The 12,482-nt window shown below is 42.1% G+C and overlaps 1 long non-coding RNA gene across 1 annotated transcript; it reads right to left on the reverse strand.

Moving 5' to 3' along the window:
* Positions 1-3,221: 3,221 nt before the first annotated feature.
* Positions 3,222-6,949, reverse strand: LOC141134500 (uncharacterized). The gene is made up of 2 exons (XR_012243176.1): positions 6,633-6,949; positions 3,222-3,837 (listed from the first exon to the last, which is right to left on the reverse strand). It is a non-coding gene; the product is annotated as an uncharacterized lncRNA (long non-coding RNA).
* Positions 6,950-12,482: the final 5,533 nt, after the last annotated feature.

The raw sequence follows: 12,482 nt of genomic DNA on the forward strand, positions 1-12,482 counted from the left end.
CAGTCCGACAATGCCACAGCAGTGGCTTATGTCAATCATCAGGGAGGCACCCGGAGCCGAGCTGCTCAAAAAGAGGTGAACCAGATCTTAGTCTGGGCAGAGATGCATGTGCCATGCATATCGGCAGTTTTCATCCCGGGAATAGAGAATTGGCAGGCGGACTATCTAAGTCGCCAGCAGTTACTTCCAGGGGAATGGTCTCTGCATCCCGACGTCTTTTGGGCCATATGCCAAAGATGGGGGGTTCCAGATGTAGATCTCTTTGCATCCCGATTCAACAAAAAGAGAGACAGATTTGTGGCAAGGACAAAAGATCCTCTTGCATGCGGGACGGATGCGTTGGTGATTCCGTGGCATCGGTTCTCACTGATTTACGCATTCCCGCCTATTCTGCTACTACCACGACTCCTTCGCAGGATCAGGCAGGAAAGGAAGTCGGTACTTCTGGTGGCCCCCGCTTGGCCCAGAAGGACTTGGTATGCAGAAATAGTAAGGATGACGGTAGGTTCCCCGTGGACACTACCGGAACGCCCAGACCTGTTATCTCAGGGTCCAGTGTTCCATCCTGCCTTACAAACGCTAAATTTGATGGTTTGGCTATTGAGACCCACGTTCTGAAGAGTTGTGGGCTCTCAGGTCCTGTCATATCTACCTTGATTAATGCAAGGAAGCCAGCTTCCAGGATGATTTATCATAGAGTCTGGAAAGCTTATATAACCTGGTGTGAATCCAGAGGTTGGCATCCCAGGAAATATGTCATAGGTAGAATCCTTGATTTTCTACAGATGGGATTAGAGATGAAGCTGGCCTTGAGTACCATCAAGGGCCAGGTCTCTGCTTTATCAGTATTATTTCAGCGGCCACTTGCTTCGCATTCTTTGGTCCGAAACTTTATGCAGGGGGTGATGCGTCTTAATCCTCCGGTTAAAGCGCCCCTAAACCCCTGGGACTTGAATTTGGTCCTGGCTGTGTTACAGAAACGGCCTTTTGAACCAATAAGTCAGATTCCTTTGGTCTTGTTGACAAGGAAATGAATTTTTCTGGTGGCCATCTCTTCTGCTAGAAGAGTATCAGAATTAGCAGCTCTTTCCTGTAAGGAGCCTTATTTGATTATACACAAGGATAGAGTGGTACTACGCCCTCATCCTAGTTTTTTACCGAAGGTGGTTTCTGATTTTCATTTAAACCAAGACATTGTTCTACCTTCCTTTTTTCCAGATCCCTGTTCTCCGGAAGAGAGATCTCTACATTTGTTGGATGTAGTAAGAGCAGTTAAGGCCTATCTAGGGGCAACTACTCAGATCCGCAAGACGGATGTTTTGTTTGTGCTGCCAGAGGGTCCCAATAGAGGACAGGCAGCGTCAAAAGCTACCATTTCTAAATGGATTCGACAGTTGATCATTCAAGCTTACGGTTTGAAACAGAAGATTCCTCCGTTTCAGATCAGGGCACATTCCACAAGGGCTATTGGTGCTTCTTGGGCAGTGCATCACCGGGCCTCTATGGCTCAAATCTGCAAGGCCGCAACCTGGTCTTCAGTTCATACATTCACCAGATTCTATCAGGTGGATGTGAGAAGGCATGAGGATATCGTCTTTGGGCGTAGTGTGCTGCAGGCAGCGGTACAGGGTCCTCAGGTCTGATTGCACCCTACTTGGTCGTGGTTCCCCCCCCTCAGGTAGCATTGCTCTGGGACATCCCATCAGTAATTACTGTGGCTCTGTGTCCCGTGATGTTCGAGAAAGAAAATAGGATTTTTTAAAACAGCTTACCTGTAAAATCCTTTTCTTTCGAAGGACATCACGGGACACAGAGGTCCCACCCCTCTTCTAATACACTATATTGCTTGGCTACAAAACTGAGGTATCCCTGCAAGGGGGAGGGATTATATAGGGGGTTGAACTTCCTGATAGGGTGTGCCAGTGTCCAATCACCAGTGATACCTATATAACCCATCAGTAATTACTGTGGCTCTGTGTCCCGTGATGTCCTTCGAAAGAAAAGGATTTTACAGGTAAGCTGTTTTAAAAAATCCTATTATTTGCACTGAAAACTCTCATTTTGACTAACTTTTTGAACTGTCAGTAAAATATTGGCTCTGTCAGTAAAATTTTTGTGTCATCTCAATAAATTTCACTTCGGGAGGTTCTGCTTCTGCTGTCAACCAGGGGCTCCATTATAGCGTATGTGTAGAAATAAAGTCCTTATGGCAGAGTGTTTCCTTCATCATATATTAACCTCCCTTTGATTTTGGATTTTCTGTGGAGCACAATGAGTCATTCAATAAACCTGAGGAACCAGAGTGACTATCATTCACTCAAAATGCCATCAGACAGCACTAGGAATGATGCCCAGCAAACTGGTGGGGTAGGCTCTGGTTCCATTCTACTGTTTTTCTCCCAGAAAGGTCTAGGTGAATAGATAGAATAAAATCAATATGAATATGTGCATTAATTTGAATCAGTAACCAACTACTTATTTTTCTCTAGAGTTTGGGAGCTGTTTGGTGTTAAAGAATATCTAAACTTAATATTTCATATTCCTGATATGTGCCTGCTGTACCATGTACTTGTATGAAAAATTAACCTGTTCTCTTTGCATTGTTTCCTTTGTGAGAAATCCCTATTGTTCCTGTGAGTCCCTCTGCTTTCCTATTAAAAACTGACCACACTAAGCTGGAGAACACAGTGTGGTCAGTTCTCTAGTTTTTCTGGGAACTCAGCCTGCTCTCCTCCAATGATCAGACTTGTCCTGACACACCCCCCAGCACAGCCTTTCACTGGGAAGATCAGTGTACTGTTGTTTCTCCTCCTCCAGCTCTTATGCAGCTAAGAACAGAGGGAACTGGGGCAATGTGAGCGCTTGTGATTGCAGTAAATGTGAGTAAAAAAAAATATTTATATATATTTTATATCTATACACAGATGTTTTGCCTTTCACTTTTATTTTAAACTGAATAGGTTGTTTTACAAGGTGATCATTTACAATCGGTTTAAATTTCCTTTTACCTATATAACAGCTTATACAGCAAATGTGCCTGTTTCCAAACTGGAAATTACCTCCCAGGAAACATTTGCCTGGAGACCTATGAATTGTTCTTTTTTTTTATGTTTTTTAGAAGAAAATTTAGCATTTCACATTTTTTGTACAAGCAAATATAGCTACTGTCATCTTATATTTCAAAAGTGTTTCTGATAACATCATGAAGCCAAACACACATCAAAAGTCAATGTTAATTTATTGAATAAACATATTATAAAATGGAAGTTATACAACAAAAGCACAGATTAAATTGGATATACCCATAATCCGATTTTAATGTCTGAATACCTTACAAAGCTATTTCATTTTATTCAAAATAACTTAATCTGTATTACCATACTTTTCATCACATGACAAAAAAAGCATTTCATAAATGAGTAATAGAAAATCACTGTAAACATTCACTGGTCACTAAGTTGTGACATAATAAATAATCATATTCTTATTTAAGTTTTCCTTCCTGTTATCATTGTCCGTCATTTAGATAACCTTCAAATATAACTCTGAAGGCCGATAGGTCTGTTATTCTTTTTTAGTATCACCAATGATGCAGCTTTCAGTGCTTCGTTATTTCCAGTAGAAAGATCATTTCACACTGTTCCATAGATCTGTTACATATAGAAATCCTTTTTTGCCCACGCCGCCAGTAGTGCAATTACAATAATCATAGTGATCAGCAGGTAAGTGGCCAGTTCATCAATACACCATTGTTCTGAGCAGATGCAGGACTGGGTTTGCCAGCCATCCACATACGTTACAGGAACCCTTTGTCTATGAGCCCGAAGGGATTGTATTCTAGGAAAGGGAAACAAACATCAGTTTATCTGTATATGAAAAAAGGAGAAATATATATGCATTGACATTTAATCCATATAGTCCAGAAGGTGCATGTCTGATGTTGTCTCTATCAAAAAGTATGGAACTAGAGGAGGCTACTCAATAAAGTGATTCTCTATACTAAGTCAGTGCTCACCCTCCTGTAAGCAGAACCTTTTGTCATCCAGTTGAATTCCTGTATGATGGAGATCGTAGGAGTGATTTACGAAAGATGAATAGACAATTGACATTGAAAGGGAATTTTTTCATTGCAAAGGAATGTTCCCTTAGGTTAGTGAATGAGGTAAAAGCTCTGCTGCCTTTCATCACCCAATCATGTTCAAGCAAAAGTTCAAGCATAAGCAAAAATATTTTGTTTTCATTTTCTTTGTACCTGATTGGGTATTTTTTGCAAAGTGAATTTTCACCACATTCACTGAGCCTAGGGAAAATTCCCTTGAAAAGTGAAAACACTGAACAGCCTATTTTCTTTTAGTAAATCCACCCCCATGGCTATCCCTGATCTACTTCAAGACATGCATGCTTATTTACTAAACAATAAAATTAGCAAAGTGCGTTAACCTATAAAAAAAAAAAAAACTGAATCAGATTCCACTTCAGGACACGATCTGATAGGTTGCTTTTGCACTGTTTTGCAGTAAACCTGTGGATACTGCCTTAGATGATAAATCAAATTGTAGATTATTCTTCACTAGTTTATTATTGGTTGCTTTTTTTCACAATAAAGGATTATTGTAGAATTGAAATAAAACAAATTATACATCAATTTTCATCTTGAACATATTTATAAAGATAATAATAAAGGTGTTGTATGAACAATACAATACAGTATATTAGATATACAAATTGTATCCATAGTTTAATTTACGTCATTAAAAAACAATGGTATATGGTTGGTAATGATTCACATTGTACTTCTTTTTAAGCTAAACAGTTATAATAATTCTAATGGTTCAGATGATTTGCATGTTTTGGGAAGGGAAAAAGAAAAGGCTTTATGTTAGGGTAGGTTGCTAACTGCAAACCAGGTATATTTCTAGTAGATTGAAATAAAAAAAAAATGGGTTGCAGCATTCACATTATCAAAGTCACATGCAGACAGCAGACACACACAAATAAATAGTTTCATATAAAAAGTGTACTAAAAATTCTCTCTTTATGAATTGGCCTGTTAGTACCATTACAGTATCATAAGATGACTCTCAAAATTGGTAAATGACTATTTCAGCATGTTGGCATAAGAACAAAACTTCACAAAAGGGATGAACATGCCAGTTGTTGCATTCTATCACAACATTAATATTTTGTAAAAAAGGGAAATTAAAGTCCCACTTTTTGGAAGTGAAATATATTAGAAAAATATTTCACTTGCTATGTAAAGGGTAGCAAAATAAGACTATTGCAAATCAATATGTGTTTTTCTAACAATACCTGAGAATTGATTGCCAATTTACCATAAATCATTAACAATGGCTATTAAGACTCTTTACTAATTACCCTTATTTTCAACAGACTAGTCTTCACTCTCATATGCTAACATTTAAAGGATACATTAACTTCACTTTTATAAACTTTCCTGATAATTTTTTTCAAGCAAAGGTATCAATAAATACCATTTATTTTGTTTCTTAATGCCGCGTACACACGGTCGGACTTTACGGCGGACTTTGCCCGGCGGATTTTTCGACGTACTTTCCGACGGACTTTGTGAATGAACGGACTTGCCTACACACAATCCACCAAAGTCCGTCGAATTCGTACGTGATGACGTACGACCGGACTAAAACAAGGAAGTTCATAGCCAGTAGCCAATAGCTGCCCTAGCGTGCCTTTTTGTCCGTCGAACTAGCATACAGACGAGCGGACTTTTCGACCGGACTCGATTTCAACGGATAAATTTTAAACAAGTTTAAAATCTAAGTCCGTCCAACTTTTGAGAAAACAAAGTCCGCTGGAGCCCACACACATCGAATTGTCCGACGAAATCCAGTCCGCCGGGCAAAGTCCGCCGTAAAGTCCGCTCGTGTGTACGCGGCATTACTGTTTCCTTGATGTTTTTACTGTGTCCAATCAAGTAGGTTCAAAATGTACTTGTTGTCGTGTGTTAACTTTCAAAACTTTTAAACTTTCGAAAAAAGAATAAACTAATCTGTCCATGAAAATTTGTTAGCTGTAGACAGATGTAGACTAATGACGAAAAGCAACCTTTAAATATTTTCAATGAGAGCAAGGATATTTAGACCTAAAATGAACTAGCTAACAAATACTATTTGGAGCAGATATTATTCACTATCCTTTACAATTTGTGGAATAGCACATTGATTTAATGACATTCACTTGCTTGACTTTCATTTCTTTATGACTGTTTTTTAATCTAACCTTCTCTTGTTAAAAAACAAAAAAACAAAAAAACAAAGATTTAAGTGTTTACTAGGACAATTTTGAGATACCTTTATCATATGCATTAAAATCATGAATCATAAATCATAAAATCTCTCATAAAAAAGTTTTGCTGCTCAATAATAATAAAAAAAAAGAAATACAAATGTTATGGTTGCAGGAATAAGATACTGCATATATAATATACTGCAGCTACTACATAGTGCTTGTCAATCATTTTTAGAATGAACAGCTAATAAAATGAATTTCATCAGTGAAAAGATCTATCTGCGCACATCTTTTTACTCTGCTGTTTACTATAATTAAGAAGTATTCAAATCAGACATAACTAAATCTTTTATTCTGTTTCTTACCTTCTTGCAGTATTCATGTTTATTGTATCCAGGGTTTTTATTCACTTCTTAAAGACCCAGCTTCTGATTATTTCAGCAATTGCTTAGTGTGTGCTGTTGAGTTTAGATCCATTCCTATGAGCATTTTCCTGTGTTGGGAATTCTCATGATCCAGCTTGACTCTCTCTACTTTCCTTGCAGTCTTCAGTTTTATTTGATCCAGCAGTTAGCAGGGAGGCAGCCCCCTGTTATAGCAGGAACTCCTGGCTCCAATCAGTTCTCAGGAAGACATGATTGATGTTGTCATATGTTACTGTTGCAGCTGCCGCCAACAAATGTTTCCTCGTTGAGCTAAAGTATGATATCATCTCAGGTTCATCAGATCTGCCACTTTCCTTTTATTACTGTCAAGTGTCAATATATTTCCCTTTTTGGAAATCATATACATGAGTTCTAAAACATTTGTAGAACTGTCTCTAGTTTGGGTTTTGCGCACAAGAATTGTGAAGTATACTATTGTCCTGCAAGTGATCCAGGCTGATAGTAACAGTGGATGCATGGCAATTTAACTGAACCTAACATTTGATATTTTTTATGTTATGTGCATGTTGAGTAATGCAGAAGTGTAAAATAGCTCCCAAATGTCCCTGATTTCAAGGGACTGTCCCTGATTTGGAACAAAGTCCCTCCTTCTTTCCTCCTCATCTGTTCCTCATTTTGGTCTGATCTATAGTTTTATATAAAATGCACTATTTATCTTTCAAAAAGTTTCCCAGTGTTAAACCTTTCATCCAATTTCTAAATTGCTGCATTTATAAATTTCAAAAGCCACTAAAAAGTAATAACAGTGGTGAAAAAAAAAGCACTTGTGGGTTTAAAGTCCCACTAAAATCTCAGTTTTTTCTTTCTTTAAAAATAACAAACATGTTATACTTACCTCCTCTGTGCAGTGGTTTTGCACAGAGCAGCCCAGATCCTCCTCTTCTCCACTCCCTCTTCAGTGCTCCTGGCCCCTCCCACCTGCTGAGTGCTCCCACAGCAAGCAGTTTGCTATGGGGGGCACCTGAGCTGAACCGCAGCTCTGTGTGTCCATTCAGACATGGAGCTACAGTTTGGCCCCACCCCCTTGCTCTCCTTATTGACTCACTGGCTTTGATAGATAGCAGTGGGCACCAATCTCAGCCAATGAGGAGGGAGAGTCCCGGGCAGTCAAGACACTCCTGCAACACTGCTTGATCGAGATGGGCTCAAGTAAGTATTAGGGGGGCTGAGGGAAGCTGCTGAACACAGAAGGATTTTTATTCTAAAGCAGAGTTCCACCCATATTTTCATATTGCTTTAATCACTACAATCAAGTTGAACAACATTTGGCGTTTTTTTTTTTTTTAAGCTCTGTGTACCTTGTTGCTAGGGTGTCTTCTATTTTCTTCTTCTTTTGGAGCCGCAGTGAGGTACGTCACATCCTGCAGCGCCACTGCTCCTGGGAGATGTGTGTCATCATTCTCAGGAGTCAGTGGGCATCACCGCCTTTTAGCATCACGCTATTTCCAAACAGGATGAAGAATGACGTGATGCAAGGCGCATCTAAGTGCCATTTTTGAAAAGGCTGCCAGGCTGCATTACTTCAGTCTAATGTATAGACTCTAACTGCTTACGTTTGGTTGCCATAACAACGGGGCGGGACTTTCCTACAACGCCGCAGTTGTGATGGCAACCAGAGACGCAATTGTGCACCGCGCCTTGTGTCTTATGCGCAAGCGCGAGATCCGGAGGTGCATGCTGGGTAACCAGCAGCACCTATTCCCGAAAGAAAACACTTCTGGGCTTCACACGCCCACAACTAATATGGGAGCACACTGCAAGCAGAATATAAAGGTTTGTTTTTTGAAAAAAAAAAAAAAAGCAATAATACAGTGTCCTGTCATATATTAAGGATTTGTAACATCTTGGGTGTCTTAAAAAAAAAAAAATTACAACTGGAACTACGCTTTAATGCATAGAATGCATTAAGATAAAAAAAATAAATAAATAAAGGGAGGAAAGAATCGCCATAGGTAAAACCAATTGATATTTATTTGGTTAAAAGCAGTTCCACTTACATGTGGGTAAAATAGTTCCAATGTAAAACATAAGCCGGCCGCCTACAATACAAATGCCCATCCTGGTGGGATGCTAAACAACGCAGTGACGTCAGCACGTCACTCCTACCAACACGTTTCATCACAAGTCTGACGTTGTCCTGGGGCCCAGGGACAACATGTCATGGTTATGCAGTAGTGTTTGTCTGTCAGCTTACCTCTCCATGTGTTCAGATTAAGAGGCCAGCCACTCTCATCTGGCTGCTTAAGTAATCTCTCCTCAAATCATGGCTCCACCCCAGCCCCTATCAGGGAACTCTATATTAACCTGTGCACTCCAAGCCAGCTCTGCTGATCAATATTGTGTGTTTTGGCTTCCATGTGCTCATTGCGCTGTGTCCTACCTCTGATCCTGTTTACCGACCTTCATATCCCGACCTTTGGCGTGTTCCTTGACTATCCCTATCTGCTTGTTGCCCTGACCTTTTGGCTTATCTCCTGACTATCCTTTGCTGTGGCAGTCTGCTGCTTCCTCTCTACCTAACTGTACTCTACTGTGAGCGTGAGCTGGGAGACCCTGGGGGCCACCACCTAGAGCCAGACTGCAGCGAAGTCCATCCCCACCATCAGGGGCCCTGGTGAACATCCATTGGCCTTTAGATTCCGCACCATGGGAAATCTCATGCTCTAGCTCCCAGTGTGATCCGTGTTGGTGCTCCAGGGTACCTGCTTTCCTGGACCACCCAGGGCTCTATCTGCAGCAGTCAGCCGTAGGGTTCACTACCTTGCGGTGCACTCCAGACCCCCACAGGGTGCATCTGTCACCTGGACTCAGGTGACCTGACAGTTTGATCAGCCATAGACCCGGCTGACATGCCGCTACCCGCAGATGATCCATTGCAAGGCATAGTCCACAGACTTGAGGCCCAGGAATCGAATCAGACTCAGGTGATGAGATTCCTCCCAGATCTGGCTTCCTGCTTCGAGCAGCTTCAGGCCTCCTTTGGAGCCCCGAGTCAGCAACCTCAAATACAATCGTCAATTACAACCTCATTCACCACAACTGCCAGCTCCGTCCCGTTTCTTTGGGGACCCCAAGGCCTGCAGGGGGTTCCTCAGCCAATGCACCATTCATTTTGAGCTCCAGCCTCAAAACTTCCTGTCTGATTGGGCAAAAGTAGCCTATATTATTTCCCTCCTCTCCGGTGAAGCTTTAGCCTGGGCTGCCCCCCCGTTGGAGAAGAATGATCCTGTGGTTTCCAGTCTGTCCAATTTCTTGAAGATCTTTCGAAACAACTTTGAGGAGCCGGCTCAAGTTTCTTCAGCGACCAGTGCCCTTTTACGTTTTCACCAAGAATCTTCTTAATTGGGACAATATGCTCTTCAGTTTCGTATTCTCACAGCTGAGTTGAGATAGAAGAATGAGGCTCTGGTTGCAACCTTTTTACATGGTCTCTCTGACCGAGTGAAAGATGAATTAGCGGGAAGAGCCAGTCTGAGCTCCCCTCCCTTCGTCCCATGGAGCATCTTCTGCCTGCTGAGGAACCTATGCACCTTGGGCGGAGTAGGCTAACCCCCGAAGAACGTGCTAGGCGCAGGACTCTGGGCTTGTGTTTCTATTGTGGGGGCAGGGGTAATTTTCGTGACTCATGCTCGCTTAGGAAACGCTTGGATCTAATACATCTGGTAGGTGGAGTATTGGACCCACAAACATCACCTTCTCGTCTTCGTCTTCTGGTGTTCCTTCATGTAGGCGCCTCTCCTCAATCGATCTTTGCATATCTGGTTTCTGGGGCTGCTGGCAATTTTATGGATTGGAGAACTGCTTCTTCCATGAAGCTTACCCTTTCGCCCCCACTACGCCACTGGTAGTCTCTGCAATTGATGGCACTGTTCTCCCAGGGGGTCCTATCCGCTTCCCAACTCTACCTATTAGGATGTCTGTAGGGATACTCCACCAGGAGTGGATATCCTTCCTCATTCTACCCAAGGCCTCTACGCCCATTGCATTGGGCCTTCCTTGGCTACAGCTCCACTCCCCACATGTGGACTGGGTCTCTGGGCAGGTCCGGGCTTGGAGACCCTTATGTTTCTCGTCCTGCCTTCTCAAGGTGGCCCCCAAGGAGAGACTTACTGTTGCTACCACATCTGTATCTTCTGATCTTCCCGCTGCATACAGCGATTACCGGGATGTGTTCTGTAGGAAATCAGCTGAGGTGCTTCCTCCCCACAGGTCTTTTGACTGTGCTATTGACCTTGAGGTGCTTCCTCCCCACAGGTCTTTTGACTGTGCTATTGACCTTGTCCCTGGAGCAACTCTGCCCAGGGGTCGTACCTACCCTCTGTCCATCCCTGTGACCCAGGCCACATCAGAGTATGTCGCCGAGAATCTAGAGAGAGGTTTCATCTGGAAATCCTCATCGCCAGGGTTCTTTTTCGTTGCCAAAAAGGATGGTACCTTGAGACCCTGAATCGACTATCGAGGTTTAAACGCGGTGACTATCAAGAATCGATACCCCTTACCCTTAATATTTGAGCAATTCAACAGGTTGAAGGGTGCCTCCATTTTCACCAAGTTGGATCTCAGAGGTGCATACAATCTAAAACAGATATGGGAAGGTGACAAATTGAAATGTTCTAGAGACAGGCATTACGAATACCTGGTTATGCCTTTTGGTTTGTGTAATGCCCCAGCTGTGTACCAAAACTTTGTCAATTAAATCTTCAGGGATCTGCTGTACCAGTTTGTTGTCATCTATCTGGATGACATTCTCATATTTTCGGAAAATCTGCTTGTCCACAGAAACAATGTCCGCACTTTACTTCAGCGCCTTAGAGAGAATAATCTGTATGCCAAGCTGGAGAAATGTTCCTTTGAATGTTCTAAGGTCCTATTTCTGGGATGCTTTGTCTCAAGTTTGGGTCTTTGTATGGATCCTGGCCATTACCAACTGGTCTCTTCCTGCTAGCCTCAAGGCCACACAGCGCTTTCTTGGCTTCACAAATTATTATAGGCAGTTCATAAGGAATTACTCTTCCATTGCTGCGCCTATTATCGCCTTGACCAAGAAAGGTGCCAATGCCAAGGACTGGCCTCCTGAAGCTGTCTCTGCATTTCACGACCTGAAACATGCCTTTGTTTTTGGACCTCTCTTGAGGAGACCAAATCCTGGGGACACTTTTTTTATTGAAGTGGACGCTAATTCGATGGGGGTGGGAGCTGTGCTTCTTCAATCCTTTGAGAAGAGACGTCAACTATGTGCGTTCTTATCCAAAAAAAATTCTCAGGCAGAGAGAAATTATGCCATCGTGATGGGAACTTTTCGCAATTAAATTAGCATTGGAGGAGTGGCGTCATCTCTTGGAGGGTTCCCCTCACTCCATAATGATTTTTTTTACAATATTATTCACAAGAATCTACAGTACCTACAGAATGCTAAACGTCTGAATCCCAGAGAGGCCAGGTGGAGTCTTTTATTTTCCAGTTTTCATTTCATGATGACGTACAAACCTGATTCCGACAGCGGTCGGGCTGATGCACTCTCTAGGTTATTTGACACTTTGGACGAGGAGTCCACCCCTGAACCTGAGCCGATCATCTCAACCTCAGGCATTGTTGCCCATTCTATCACCCTGGAGTCAAAAATTCCTCCTGGCAAGACATTTGTCACCACTGAGCTAAGAGCTAAGATCCTTCGTTGGGGACATGATTCCAAGGTATCAGGTCATGCTGGGTTCCTCCGATCCTTCCTGCTCATCAGTCGTCACTACTGGTGGCCTAATCTCCACTCGG

This window comes from Aquarana catesbeiana, linkage group LG03 (genome assembly GCF_042186555.1).
Source record: "Aquarana catesbeiana isolate 2022-GZ linkage group LG03, ASM4218655v1, whole genome shotgun sequence".
NCBI lineage: Eukaryota > Metazoa > Chordata > Amphibia > Anura > Ranidae > Aquarana > Aquarana catesbeiana.